The sequence below is a fragment of the Marmota marmota genome, unplaced genomic scaffold (genome assembly GCF_001458135.2).
Source record: "Marmota marmota marmota unplaced genomic scaffold, marMar, whole genome shotgun sequence".
NCBI classification, from domain to species: domain Eukaryota; kingdom Metazoa; phylum Chordata; class Mammalia; order Rodentia; family Sciuridae; genus Marmota; species Marmota marmota.
The window spans coordinates 66241-83475 of NW_026007372.1; the positions used below are offsets into that span (position 1 = coordinate 66241).

Below are 17235 nucleotides of genomic sequence, written 5' to 3' on the forward strand. Positions count from 1 at the left end.
GCATCTAAAACTAATATGATAGTTACCATGTAGACTTTGATACTAATATTCATAATACACTATTTGAAATAAATAATAATAGCTGTGCTTTGGCCTTTAATATGATATAATATTTGTACTATAAGCATCTAAAACTCATATAATAGCTGCCCTGAGTCTTTAATACTATTATGAAATTCATAAGGCAGCATCTAATATTAATATAATAGTTGCTTTTGTATCTGTTACTAGTAGTAAAATATCCATGCTATATCATCCAAAATGTAATAATTGCCCTGTAGGCTTTTTTAGTAAAATGATATCCATACTCTAGCATCTCAAGCTAATATAATAGCTGCCCTCTGGTAATTAGTAATAATGTAGTATTCATATTATTGCATCTTGAACTGATGTAATAGATATTCTGTACCTTTAACATTAATACAATATTTATGCTAGAATCTAAAACTAACATAAAATGTAACCCATGGCCTTTAATCTAACATAATATCCACTCTAAAGCATCTTAAACTAATGTAATACGTCTTTGATCTTAAATACTAATGTGATATTCATATTATAGCATTCGATACTAATATAATAGCTTCCCGTTGTCCTTTAATATTAAAATAGCATTTATACTATGCTATCTTTTTTTTTAATTTTTAGTTATAGTTGGACATAATGTTTTTATTTTATTTTTACGTGCTGTTGAGGATCAAACCCAGTGCCTCATGCATAATAGGCAATTGTTCTACCTCTGAGCCACAACCCCAGCCCTATACTATGCCATCTTAAAATCATATAATATCTGTCCTGTGGCCTTGATTATTATATTAATGTAAGTCCATACTAAAACTATTATAATAGCTGCCCTGTGGCATTTAATATCAATAGGATATCCCTTACTGAGTCCTCTAAAACTTGCTTAATAGCTTTCCTATGTCTTTTGTAACTAATATAATATCTACCCTGTAGCATCTAAAACTAAAAGGACAGCTGCATTGTAGCCTTTTATATTCATGTAATATCCATAGCAGCATCTAAAATTGATATAATAGCTATGGTGTATCTTTTAATATTAACATGACTTTTCACATTATAGCATCAAAAATGATATAGCTATCCTGAGGTCTTTAATACTAATATGAGATCCATATTTTAGCATCTAAAACTGATGTAATAGTTGCTCTGTGGCCTTTAATATTAATATGATGTCCCTACCAAGTCCTCTAAAACTTATTAGTTAAATTCCCTATGTCTTTTGTTACTAACATAATATCCATCCTATAGAATCTCAAACTAAAACAGTAGTTGCCTTGTGGCCTTTTATATTAATGTAATACCTAAAATTGATAAAATATCTGCCTTCTGGCCTTAAAAACTGATATCATATAGAAGTTATAGACACTAACACTATTATAACTGCTGCCTTGTGGTCTCTAAAACCAAATGATGTCCACACTCTAACATCTATAACCAATATAATATCTGGCATATGTCCTTTACTACTATGGAAATATTCATGCTCTAGCATCCTAAAGTAATAGCTTCCCTGTGGCTTTCAGCACTAATATAATATCCATACTATTTTATCTAAAGCTAATATATATATCTCACATCTAATACTAATAAAATATCCAAGTTGTGATCTTTATAGTACTATAATATTCATAATATAGCGTCTAAAATAAATATAATAGCTGCCTTGTGACCTTTTATATTAATTAATATCCATATTATAGCATCCTAAGCTAATATGATATATATTCTGTAGCCTTTAACACTAGTGTACTATTCACATATTAGCACCTAAAACTGCTAAAATAACTGCCCTTTGGCCTGTAACATAGATGTAATATTCATATTTTGCTATCTCAAGCTAATGTAATAGCTGACATGTGGCCTCTCATATATTTATATTATGTCCATAGAATAGCATAAAAACTAATATGATAGCTGACATCTGGACTTTGAGTTAATGCAATATTAATAAAATAACATCTTAAACTAATATAATGGGTAAACTTTGGTCCTTAATACTAATAGATGTTATAACATGTATACCACAGAATCATATACTAATATTTTATCTGCCCTTGACCTTTAGTTTTAATATAATATCCATAGTATAGCATTTGAAACTAATTTCATAACTATTCTATGGACTTTGATATTAATATTATATTTGTGTTTTGGCATTATAAACTAATATAATAGCTGCATTATGATCTATAATGTAAGTGTAATATCTATACTAAATCCTTTTAAAACTGGCATAATAGCTGCTCTGTGGCCCTTAACACTGATAAGATATCTAAAGTATAGTATCTAAAATTAATGTAATAGCTGTACTGTGGCCCTGAATACTAATGTGATATACATACTATAACATCTAAAACTAATATAATAGCTGCCCTGTAGTGTTTAATACTAATAGGATATGTATATTATAGCCTCTAAAACCAATGCAATAGATGTAGTGTGACTTTTAATATTAATATACCATTCTTTCTATGACCTGTATATATTTCTATGACCAATATAATAATTTCCTTGTCAATTTTCATATTTATTTATTGTCCATATTATAGCATCTAAAACAGATAAATAGATGCCCTGTGGCATTTAATATGAACATTATATCCATACTATTGCACTTTAAACTAATATAATATCTGCTTTATGGCTAATAACTAATATGATATTCCTATAATCTTATCTAAAATTAATATATTAACAGCCATGTTGACTTTAATACTAATGTGATATTCATACTCAAGCAACTAAAAGTGGTATAATTTTTACCTTTGGCCTTTAATACTAATATGGTATCTATATTACAACATCTAAAATTGATCAAATGGCTGTAATACCAGTAACGAGTTCTGCTTCTTAACATGTTGACATATAACATTAGAGAAGCACACCAAAGCAAGCATATAAAACAGGATTTATTTAAAAAGGGGTAACAGACTTCTCCTTGGAAGGAGAAAGGGGCCATAGCTGGTATCCTGGAATCCCAAGAGCCTTTTTTTTTTCTTTTTTTTTAATTTGTTTTAATTAGTTTCACATGACAATATAATGATCTTGACATATCATACATTTGAATCAGATGGGGTATAATTTCTCATTTTTCTCAGTGTACAGGTTGCAGAATCCCATTGGTCATGCAGTCAAATATATACATACAGCAATAATAATGTCTATTTTATTCTGCTACACTTTCTTCCCCCCTCCCCTCCCATCACTTCTCTCTACCCAATCTAATGTGACACACTTCTTTTTTTTTTTCTTTTTCCTCACCTGTAATGATGAGGGTCTCCTTCCATCTTCATGCAATTCCCCTTCTCCCTCCCTTTCCCTCCCACCTCTCTATTACCAAGAGCCTTTTTATATGTCTTAGGCTTCTTTTGTTCTTTTGCTGTCTTCCCTTTATCTCTTTCCTTCTTGCATACATGACTAGGCCCAGGAGATGCTCAGTGGGAGGCCAAAAGGTGAGAAGCAGATAGGGTGGAGGGGCCAAAGTGGAGCATTTGGGCAGGAAGGGGGCCCAGGGTGAATTAACTAGCAACTTTTACAACTCCCTCTAGGGAAGGACAATTCCTGGGCAGGTTACCTTAGCAACAAGTTGGAGCAGGGGCAGATTATCTTGATAAGGGTGGAAGAAGGGCTCTGAAGGCATTAGCATTTCAATCCCTCTCCAACATCTGGGACTAACTGTAATTGGCCTCCTTGATCTGATCTGACTCAATCTACCTATCTTTACTGACTGCCTGACTAATTTTGTGTTCAGCTGCACTTTGACCTTTGATATGAATATGATAGCCATACTATAGTATTCAAAGCTAATATAATAATTGTACTGTGACATTTATAATTAATATCATTATTATAGATTTAAAACCAATATAATAGCTTTCCTGTGACATTTATTTTTAATAAAATATTTATGCTATAGCATCCTATACTAATATTATAGCCGCTCTGTGACATTTATGATTAATATAATATCAGCATTATAGATTTTAAAACTAATATTATAGGTACTCTTTGATATTTAATTTTAATATAATATCCATACTATAGCATCTAAAAGTAATATAATAGCTGACCTTTAATATTAACATGATATCTGTACAATAGCATTGAAAAATCAATATATCAGTGCCCTTCATCTTTTACTGTTAATATAACATCATTAATACAGTATCTAATGCAGATATACTACTACCTTGTGTCCTTAAATGTTAATATTATATAGATATTGTAGCAACTAAAATTAATACAATAACTTTCCTCTTTCCTTTATTATTAATAATATCAATAGTGTAGCCTGGAAAAGTAATACATATCCTGTGGCCTTTAACATTAATGTAATGTAATGTGGCCTCTGAAACTAGTAATATCTTAAATGTTGCCTTTCATGCTAATACGATGTCTATAATATAGTATCTAAAACTAATACAATAGCTTTCCTGTTGCCTTTAAAATATTATAATATTCATAGCATGACATCTCAAATTAAATAAATAGCTGGGTGCAGAGACACATACCTGTCATCTCAGTGACTTGGGAGGCTAAGGCAGAAGCATCACAAATTCAAAGCCAGCCTCAACAACTTAGCAAAGCCCTAAGCAACTTAGCAAGACCCTGACTCAAAATAAAAATAAAGGGCTGGGGCTGGGGCTCAGTGGTAGCATGCTCACCTGGCACATGTGAGGAACTGGGTTTGATCCTCAGCACCACTTAAAAGTAAAATAGAGGTATTATATCCACCCACAACTAAAAAATACATATTAAAAATAATTTTTAAAAGGGCTGGTATTGTGGCTTAGTGGTTAAGCATCCCATGCCCAATCTCTAATACTAAAATAAAAATTAATAAATAAGCATGCTGTAGCCTTTAATACTAATGAGATTTCAATACTATAGCATCTGAAACTAATATAATACTTGCCCTGTGTCAATTAATACTTATATGATATCCACAATATGATATCTAAAGCTAACATGATACTTCTCCTCTGGACTTTAATATTACTGTGATATTGTACAAGAGCATTTAGAAGTAAATAATAGGGGCACTTTTACCTGTAATGGATGGACTGTCCTTATTGTAGCATCTGAGACTAGCATATTAGCTATCCTATGGCCTTTAATATTAATATAATATTTCATGTTATAGAATCTAAAAGTAATATATTAGCTGCCCTATGGCCTTTAAATGTTAATGTAATATCCATATTTATCATCTAAAATTAATATAATGGCTGCCCTGTGGCTTTTAATACTAACATGATATCCTTACTATACCATCTAAATATAACAAAATAACTTCCCCTGTCTTTAATATTAATGTAATACCAGTACTTCAGCATCAAAAACTAACACAATAGCTTTCCTGTGCCTTCTTTACTAATAAAATATACAAAGTACAGCATCTGCCCTGTGGCTTTTACTACTAATATATGTAGTATAGCCTATAAAACTGACATGATAGTTGTTCTGTGACCTTTGATACTCATATCTAAATATAATAGTTGTGCTACAGCCATTTATATTTATGTAATATTTGTATTATGGCATCTAAACCTAATATAATGCTGCATGAGTCTTTAATACTATCATGATATCTATATGATAGTATCTAATATTAATATAATAGTGGCCTTGTAGCTGTTAATATTAATATCCTTGCTATATCATTCAAAACTAATATAATAACTGTCCTGTGGCCTTTTGTAGTAAAATGATATCCATACTATAGCATCTCAAGTTAATATGATAATTGCACTGTGGCATTTAATACTAGTTATATCACCTTAAACATATAATACGGGCTGGGGATGTGGCCCAAGTGGTAGCGTGCTCTCCTAACATGCATGAGACACTGGGTTCAATTCTCAGCACCACATAAAAATAAAATAAAGATATTGTGTCCACCTAAAACTAAAAACTAAAAAATAATAAAAAATGTATAATACATGCCCTGTGGCCTTTAATATAGAGTAATATGCATCCTATAACATCTAAAACTAATATAAAATGTGTCCTGAATTCTTTAATGTAATATACATATTAAAGCATTTTAAAGTAATGTAATATGTGTCCTATGGCCTTTATTACTAAAATGAGATCCATTTTTAGCATCAATACTAATATAATAGATCCTTTGAGGCCTTAAACACTAATATGATATCCATACTATAGCTCTAAAGCTAATGTTATAGCTGCTCTGTGGCACTTAACATCAATGTAATATTAATACTATAATCTGTTACTTCTCATATAATAGTGGTTATGTAGCATTTATTGTTAATATGATATCCATAATATAGCATCTAAAATGAATATAATATCTGCACTGCAGCATTTAATATAGTATCTACATGATTTCACTTAAAACTGATATAATTACTGCCCTGTTAAAATAGAGTTTCTTCCTTCTACTCGCAGAGGGGTCTGCACAAGCTCCAGCCCTCTGCAGCTGAGAAGTGTTGCAGCTCTAATGGTGGGCCATACCCTCCAGTGACACAGCAGACCCCAGCAGCTCACTGTTAGTTTCTTCTTCTTTCTGAGTTCTTGTCTCATGAATTTGAAGAATAAAATCCACAGACCAGGATGTGTGAGTGTGAGAATAGGATTTATTCACACAAGCATAGAAACAGGACTCCTGTAGTGTGAGCAGTGCAAGAGGAGCCCGGAAAAGGGTTGCCATCTGATTGTGCCAGTCTAGGTTTATACAGCACTTGGGTCCACACTATTGGTCCAAACTTATGCTAATCAGCATTTGAAAAAAGTACCAATGCTGTTAGTCCAAACATTATGCTAATTAGGGTTTGGAAATGCACTAACACTATTTGTTAGCACTGAATTTCTTTCAGGTTTGTCCTCCTTCCTTTATCTCCCTGCTCCTCTGGAATGACAGTTCAGTGTCATCTTGGGATGGCAGGTCAGTGCACCATGGCCTGCTTGTGGCAGTGATCCACCCCACCTCAGACCCCCAGTGCCAGCTTGGCAGACTCTTTGAGGCTGTGGCCATGCTTGGCACCTGTGTTCCAGCCTTCCCAGGTTGTTGTTCCTCTGCTTTGCTCTGCTGCTTGGCTGCTGCTTCTCAACAGAGACCAGAGGGCCAGCTGCATGGCTTGGCAGCTGGGAAGCTGTGTCGCTGGCCTGTAGCACTAATAGGATATCTGTACTGTACCATACACACTTAATATAGCAATTGCTCTGCAGCCTTAAATATTAATATAATATCAATGTTGTGGCCTTCAAATCTGAAATAACAATGGACCTGAGGCTGTTTAATTCTAATATGATATCCAAATTATAGCATCTAAAACTAAAATAATATTTGGCTTGTGGTCTCTAATACTAATAAGATATTTATGCTATGTGATCTAAAATTAATATAATAGCTACCCTGTGGCCTTTAATATTATTATAATATTCATAATATAGCATCTAAAAGTAATTTAATAATTGCCTTGTGACCTTTATTATTAATGTAAAATCATACCAACACATCGTAAACTGATATAATAGCTGCCTTTTGGCTTTTAATTCTAATCTGATATACATATTATGGCACCTAAAATTAATAATATATGTCCCCTGTGGCCTTTGATATTTATCTAATATCCATACTCTGGCCTCAAATCCTAATATAATAGTTTAAAATATTCATACTGTGACCTCTAAAATATAAGAGTAGTCCCTGTGGTCTTTATTACTGATATGATATTTATGTTAGAGCATGGAAATGTGATAATAGATGTGATCTTTAATATTAATATGATTTCTAGACTATAGAATTGAAAATTGGTTTCAGAGCTGCACTGAGGTATTTAATACTAATATGATGATATCCATAGTACATATTTAAAACTAATATAATGTTGCTCTGTGGTCTTAATATTAATATGACATCCCTACTGTGTACTCTAAAACTAGTGTAATAGCTTCCCTGTATCCTTTATTACTAATATATTATCCATTCTATAGCATCTAAAAGAATAGCTGCCCTGTAGCCATTTATATTAATATAATAGCCAAAATATAACATTTAGAACTGATATAATATTTGTCCTATGGCCTTTAATAATAAAACTAATCTAAAACTAATATAATGTATGCCCTGTGCCCTTTAATATTGACATGTTATTTGTATTATGGCATCCAACACTAATATAATGGTTGCCCTGTGGCATTTATAATTGATATAATATCAGTAATATAGATTCTAGCCAAGTGCAGTGGTGTATGCCTGTAATCCCAGCAACTCAGGAGGCTGAGGCAGGAGAATCATGAGTTCAAGCCAGCCACAGCAACTTAGTGAGGCACTTAGCAACTCAGCAAGACCTCATCTCTAAATAAAATATAAAAAAGAGCTGGGGATGTTGCTCAGTGGTTAGGTACCCCTGGATTCAATTCAATCCCTGGTACAAATATATATATATCCTAAAACTAATGTAATAGATGCTGTATGGCCTTTAATTTTGATACAATACCATATTATTGCACCGAACACTAATATAATAGCTGATCTGTGATGTTTAACTAACATGACATCCATATTGATAGCATTGAAAACTGATATATTAATTCCCTGTGGCTTTTAATATTAATATAACATTATTAGTATAACATCTAATACTAATACAATAGCTGTCCTATGGCATTTAATATTACTATGATATCATACTATAGCTTCTAAAACTAAAATAATAGCTGAACTTTGTTTGGTCTTCATTACTGATGTAATATACATGCCATTTTACATTAATTCAGTAACTACCCTATGACCTTCAGTGTTAATTTAATAATAACTATACTATAGTGTCTAACACTAGTATAAAGCTTCCCTTTAACCCAATCATAATATCTATATTATAATGTGTAAAACTAATACTTCTGGCCTTTAATACTTATATGAATTCCATACTGTACTATCTAATAATAATATAATAGATGTTCTGTGGTGTTAATACTCAAAATCTATAGTTTTGTATCTTAAAACTAAAAACTTCCCTGTGGTCTTTAACAGTAACATAATATCCATAGTGTATTTCTGATACTCATGTAATAGCTATCCTGTGTCCTTGAACATTACTATAATATCCATATTATTGCATCTGAGACAGCTGACTGTGGACTTCATTTCTAATATAATAGTCATCTATATCATCTAAAATTAATACAATAGCAGCCTTGTGGCCTTTAATATTCATATCAATACTGTAGCTTCTAAAACTAAAAAAAAAAAGAGATAATAGCTGCACTCTGGTGACTATAATTAATATATTCCCTATATTATAGATTCTAAAACTAATACAGTTTGTGCCCTGTAGCCTTAAACACTACTATAATATCCATACTGTACAATCTACAACTAATATGATATTGCTTTGAGGATTTTAATTTTAATATAACATCCATACTATAGCATCTAAAACAAATATAATAGCTACCCTATGACATTTAATACTAACATGCTATCCATACAGTAGCAAAAAGAAAACTGATATATTAATGTCCTGTGTCTTTTATACTGATGTAACATCTTTAATATAGCATCTAATACTAATGTAATAACTGTCCTGTGGCCTTTAATATTAATATGATGTAGATATTATAGTAACAAAAATTAATATAACTGCCTTTTATTATTAAAACAATATCCCTACTGTGGCGTATAAAACAGGCCTCTCAACTCCCGTGTTTTCCTTCACCAATTGTTCTCATTTCCTGTATATTCCTCTACCACCTCCTTTCTCATCTCCCTGTGTATTATATTAACCATATCTATCCTGAAGGCTCTAACATTAATATAATATCCATAGTGTAGCCTCCAGAACCAATGTAATTGCTTTAATTTCACTTTTCATGCTAACATGATATCCACATATAGCATCTAAAACTAATACAATAGCTGAACTTTGGCCTTTAAAACTATTATAATATCCATAGCATGATATATTTTTTAATTTATTTTTTAGCTGTAGTTGGACACAATACCTTTATTTTATTTATTTATTTTTATGTGGTGCTGAGGATTGAACACAGGGCCTCGCACGTGCTAGGCAAGCGTTCTACCACTGAACCACAATTCTAGCCCCATAGCATGGGATATCTTAAATAAATAGGTGCCTTTAATACTAATGAGATCTCAAAACTATAGCATCTGAAACTAATATAATAATTGCCCTGGGGCAATTAAAACTAATATGATATTTATAATATAGCATTCAAATAAAATAGAATAGCCAGCCAGTGGACATTAATGTTATTGTGACGTCCATAGACAACATCTAAAATTAATATTTTAATAAACTAAAACTGTGTATTTTAATATTAAATGCTATGGCATATATATATATATATATATATATATATATATATATATATATATATTCATTCATTCTATGACCTTTAGTATTATTGTGATATTCACATTGTACCACCTAATATTAATATAATAGCTGCCATGTGGCTTTATATTAATAGGCTATCTATCTTATGGCATGTAAAACTAATAAATAACTGCCACTTGGCTATCAATATAATATTATAGTACAGTACACAAATTATAGAATTGTAAATTATAGCACTGTACGGCCCTGTCACTTTTATTACTAATATAATGTCCAAATTATAACATCTAAAACTGATATAATACCTATCCTATGGCCTCTAATGTAACAAAATATTCATAACATAGCATCTAAAATTAGTACTTTAGTTGCTTTGTGACCTTTGATATTAATTTAATAGCCATATAAGAGCATCTAAAATAAACATAGTAACTTCTCTGTGGCCTTTAATATTTCTGTAATATCCATGCTATGGCACCTAAAATAACATAATAGCTGCCCTGTTGCATTTAACATTAATATAATATCCAAGTTATATTGTCCAAAATTAATATGATAACTCCCTGTAGCTTTTTATAGTAAAATGATATTCATACTACAGCATCTCAAGCTAATATAAAAACTGCAATGTGGCCTTGAATGCTAATGTCATATTCATAATATAGTACCTTAACTAATAAAGAAGAGGCTTTCTAGGGTCTTTAATCATCTTTAATATTAATGTAATGTCCATACATTAGCAAATAAAAATAATAAGAATATTCCCTGTTGCCTTTAACCTAATGTAATATTTATATTATGTATCTTTAAAAAAAATTTTTTTGGTTGTCAGTGGACCTTTACTTTATCTATTCATATGCAGTGCTGAGAATCAAACCTAATGCCTCACACATGCTAGGCAAGCACTATACAACTGAGTTACAACCCCAGCACCTGCATCTTTTTTTAATTGCAAAAACAATTATTTTATATATCACTGGCCATAAATTTTTGTAATTAGTTATTACATAAATGATGCCTAGTGCCATTATTCTGCCCACAATCCACTTGTGCATTTACAAACACAATTTTCGTGATTTATATGAGCACATCTATCAGTGAAGATGTTACAGTGAGGTACAATGTAACAACCATAATCTGATGCTTTGCAGATAGCAATGTAGAAGAAAATTATTTGTAATCATCTTTCACTTCAATGACTTTATATAAAAATCAATACTTTAGAATTAAATTCTAAGTCTCCAAAGGAGATTTTCAAATGTACATATAGAAATGGTTACAGAGAGAAGATTTATAAGAAACATGTCCACATGTCCACATCCTATTGTAACTGCTGTACCATTTTTTTCCAACTTCTTTCCTTTGCCTGCAAGAGGGGCTCAGATAAGATGGAAGTTTTGCTTGACTTCTTTAATGTCCTGAACTTTCTGTAGCTCTATTTTTTTTCAATATATTCATTATAAATTTAGCTTGCGTTTCTGTTTGATCTCTTCAACTCTCTTCATTGCATTAATAGTTGTATTCCGTAGTTCTGGCTGGCATTTGACAGGTTCATTTCTACATTTTTCAAATTCAAATGAATTATCCACTGTAAGCTCTTGACCAGCTGCTTTCCTGAATGCTTTAGTCCACCTGGCCTTGTGAGGATTATGCTGTATTTTAAAGTTCTTAGTACATTGGATTTACAGAATCTGAATACCTTGCAATAATTGAAGGTGAACATCATGCCATGGACAGGGTAGGTGGACCCTGAACAGAAATAATACCTCTTGATATGCATGTTGAGCCTTGTGGGACCCCACCAACCAGGCCATGAGCTGGGGAAGAAGTGATGCCATATTATTACATCTTAAAACTAATGTAATATATGCCCTTGGCCTCCAGTACTATTACAATATTTAAACATGCCATCTAAAACTAATATAAAAGCTGACTTGTGGTCTCTAACACTAATATTATATCCATAGCACTCCATCTGAAACTAATATAATAGCTGCCCTGTGGCAATGAATACTAATGTGATATCCATACTATAGTATTTAAAACTTAAATAATAGCTTCCCTATGGCCTTCAACATTAATATCATGCCATAGTATCGAACACTAATATAATAGCAGCCCTGTGACATTAAATACTAAGATGATGTTAATATTATAGCATCCAAAACCAGTATAATACTTGCATGGTGGTCTTTAATACTACTGTAATATCCATACTATAGCAACTAAAGCTAATATAATAGGTGTTCTGTGTATTTAATATTAATATAATATTAATAATGTGGCCTTGAAACAGAAATAACAACTGCCTTTTATTCTAATATAATATCCTACTACATCTTGTAAAATTAATATAATAGCTGCCATGTAGGCCTTAAATACTAATATGACATTTATACTATACCTTGTAAATGCCCCCTCACCCTGCTTCATTACACTTCAGCTGCTCCTGGGACAGTATCCCATCCCCAGAAGCAACATCTGCCTCAGAGAACACTGTCCCTGTCAAGAACACCCTGTCAAGGACTGAAATCCCTTCTTCTTTGTCTTAGATATGGTAAAGGTGGTAGAGGAGCTGGGAGTGGGGTTTGGGATTGTTCCCACTTACCAGCATGTGCCCCATAGAAGCCATCTGAATGCTCAGAGCCTGTTTTAATATCATTAATAGGATATAAAGATGTCCCAGTACAAGACTGGTGTGACACTCAGGTGCAATATTCACAATAACTGTGGGAAAAGTAGCTTGATTGTTTCAGGTCAAAATCACATTCAGGCAAACCAGGATCTCTCCAACCTGCTCCAGAAGAATGCATTACAAGAATAGAGCAGATGTGGCCAACCAGCCCTGGATGGAGGAATGAGGCCTACCTTCAAATGTCATCCACACTGAAACCATCTTCTTCTCAAGGTCAGCCAGGCTGAAGCCTAGCCCCTTCTCAAGATCAAAATCAGAAAACCAAAATTATGTGGTGAACATTATGGTTAGGGTGGGTATTATGGATGGAGTTGAGCCTGAGCAAATTTGTGGTCTGGAGTGTGGTCAGATGTTGAGTACAGAGTAGGTAGGGGTTGTTTACAGAATAGATGTTAAACAGAAGCACCTGGTTTGTGGGCTTATATTTAGGGTTTCTAGGGTGAGGTAAAGGCTAGGAGATAGGAAGTATTGTTAATGTTTTAGAGTTATGAATAGGTAAGAGGGGTCAGAATAAGGGTCAAACCAAGAATTCCTTAGAATTCAGCATCCCTGGGATACTATCCTTCATACTGTGTTAACATTGACCACCACTTCTTATGACCCACTCTGTGACCCTACACCACTTATCAATTCCTGTGTAGCCCTGTATCACATCCCATATGGCTTCCAGTGTGCCCTCCACTGTCTGCTTTTACTGACCCTGTGTAGCACTCAACCTTCTCCTCTTATCTCCTCCTGTGTAACACCCCACCAGCACCTTTCATCTCTACCTGTGTAACCCTCCACCACCTCCTCTCACAGCTTTCTGTGTAGCCCTCCATCTTCTCCTCTCATCTCACCATTTAGCCCTCCACCACTTCCTTTTATCCGCTCCTATGTACTCTCTTGTCACCTCCTCTCAAGGGCTCATGTGTAGCCCTTGACCATGTCCTCTCATGGCTTCTTTGTAGCACTCCACCATCTCTTCTCATCCCATCCTCTGTAGCCCTCCACCAACACCTCTCAACTCCTGTGTTTTCCTTCACCAACTGCCCTCATCTCCTGTACGTTTCTCTACACCTCCTTTCTCAGCCCCTTGTGTAACCCTTGACAATAATCTCTTACAGGTTACTGTGTAGCCCTTCACCACCTCCTCTCATGACAAAACTGTCCTTCCCAAGGATGCTCAGCCAGCCTCAACTCAACTGTGTTCCTGGACTTTGACCTATTCTAGAAGTTGTTTAAGATTCTCCATGTCTTCTAATGACTTGCCCATGTAATTGGCTAAAACCCAGATTCTTCATCAAACTTTGATTTTCTTCATTTGTGTTCTATTGCATTCAAAAGGCCAACTGCTTACTTCTTCAGGGTTAATTCTTAGTACTTTCCTCAGATAATGTAAAGACTACTTTTGTAAGTCTATGCTTTTGTTCAAGTATTCAGAAATGTCACTTACTTACTATATTGTTGTCATCTTTTGCCAACTTAGTGTTCACCTAAGTGTTCTCTCTAGTGTTTCTCTCTCTCTCCCTCCCTCTCTCTCTCTCTCTCATCTCTTGGCTGTCCCTAAACTTCATTAGTGTTTGATGTTTACCAGGAGAACTGGGGACCACCTCTGTACTCTGCCAATCAGGTGTCCAACTCCTCCTTCACATTGGGCAGTAGAGTTTTTGACCTTAGCTGGTGCTCTCCAGAACTGTCATGGTGGCCATCCTAATTAGGGGGCTTCATCTACAAGTCAGTCTCATGTTAATGTGGGCACTGGGGTCAATTGCTGGTCAGAAGTTACCTTAGTGTGACTGTACTACTAAAGGAATCTTCTGTAGGGTACCCCCTCTTCCACAGAAAATCTTAACTAAGTTTCTCCAGAAATCTTCACCATAATTGATTTTAGGACTATAAGCATGAGTCTCTATCTACAAGAGATTTTAATGTATATCTAAAACATGTAATAGTTGACCTTTGGTCTCTAATACTAATATAGTGTGCACACTATAGCATTTAATACTAATATAATAACTGCTTTTTGGTCTTTTACAGTAATATGATATCCATAGCAAAACATCCCAATCTAATATAGTAGCTGTCTTATAGCCTTTCATACTAATGTAACATACATACTGTCTCATCTAATAGATCTCCTGTGTTCTTTAATATTAATATAATATCAATATATAGCATCTTAAACTAATTCATGTACCCTTGCCTCTAATACTTAATGATGTTCATACTATAGCACCTAGTGCTAATATAATAGCTGACCTGTGCTTTGTAATTCAAATGTGGTCTTTGTACTATAACCTCTAAAATTAATATAATAACTGTACTGTGGCCTTCAATTGTAACAAAAATCCATAATACAGCATCAGAAACTGATATTTTAGTGGCACTATGGCCTTACATACTAATGTAATATCCATACTGTGGACTCTAAAACTAATATAATAGCTTCCTGTGGCCTTCAATACTAACCTGTTATGCTCTCTGGTACTTAAAATATTATAATAGTTGTCCTGTGGTCTTTAATACTAATGATATCCATAGTACAACATTTAAAACTAATAAAATAGGTGAACTGTGATCTTTAATATTAACATAATATCCATAATTTAGCATCTAAAACTAATATAATACATGCCCTGTGTCCTTTAAATTTTTTTTTTAGTTGTAGGTGGACATAATACCTTTATTTTATTTATTTACATATTTATTTATTTTATTTTTATGTGGTGCTGAGGATCAAACCCAAGGCCTCACATGTGCTAAGTGCTCTATTGCTGAGCCATAACCCCAGCCCATATTGTTTATTTTTATGTGGTGCTGAGGATCAAACCAAATGCCTCACACATGCTAGGCAAGCACTCTACACCAAGCCACAACCCCAGCCTACCCTGTGGCCTTTTAAAAATATTTTTTAAAGTCATAGATGAACATAATACCTGTATTTAATTATTTATTTTAATGTGGTACTGAGGATCAAATCCATTGCCTTATGCATGCCAGGCAAGTGCTCTACCACTGAGTCACAACCCCAGCCCCTGCCCCATGGCCTTTAATATTAATATGATATAAAAATTATGGTCCCTGAAATTAATATAAAAGTTGTCCTCTGGCCTTCCAATACAGATATTATATCCATCCTATGGCTTCCCTCTGTCTTTTTATATTAATATAATAACCTTGTGATAGCATGAAATCTAATATAATAGCTTCCCTATAGGTTTCACTATTAATATGTCATCCATATTATGACCTCCAAATCTAATATGATAGCTGTCCTGTGGCCTTTGTTACTGATATGATCTCCATATTTATGGCATGAAAAACTGATAAAATAGCTACTCTATGGCATTTACTATTAATATGATTTTCATATTATAGCATCAAAAACAGATATTAGAAGCATTAGAGGCTTTTAATACTAATATGATATCTAAACTATAGTATCTAAAATGAATATAGTAGCTGGGCTGTGGCCTTTAAATCTAATGTGATATCCATATTATGGCATCTAAAACTAATACAATAGCTCTCCTTAGCTTTTAATACTAATATGATATCTATGTTATGGCCTCTAAAACCAATATAATAGACATGACCTTTAATATGAATGTGATACGTTTTCTACAGCCTGTGAAACCAATATAATAACACTCTGGTGGATTTTAATATTTAATATACATGATATAGAATCTAAAAGGGATAAACAGATGCTCTGTGGCCTTTAATATTAGCATGATATTTATATTATAGTATATTAATCTAGTAAAATATCTGCTTTGAAGCCATTAAACTAATGATATTCATGCTATACTATTGAAATTAATATATCAATTGCCATGTTGACTTTAATACTAATATGTTATGCATACTTAAACATCTAAAAGTGACATAATTGTTGACCTGGGCATTTAATACTAATATGATATCCATGCCAGAACATCTAAAACTGATATAATGGCTTTCCCCGAGATCTTTAAAACTAATAAAATATCCATCCTAATATAAGAGCTGCCCTGTGGCCTTTAATAATATAATATATAATACTAATATGATATTCATATTATGTCATCTTAAACTGATAAAATATCTGCCCTGTGACCTTTAATATTAATATAGTATCATACTGTAGCATCTGAATTAATATAATGGCTGTACTGTGGTTTTAATACTAAATAATATACATACTGTAGCACCTAAAACAAA

The 17235-nt window shown here is 33.0% G+C and overlaps 1 pseudogene; it reads right to left on the reverse strand.

The window, feature by feature from the left end:
- Positions 1–11646: 11646 nt before the first annotated feature.
- On the reverse strand, positions 11647–13795 carry LOC107133719 (annotated as a pseudogene).
- Between the last annotated feature and the right edge of the window lie 3440 nt (positions 13796–17235).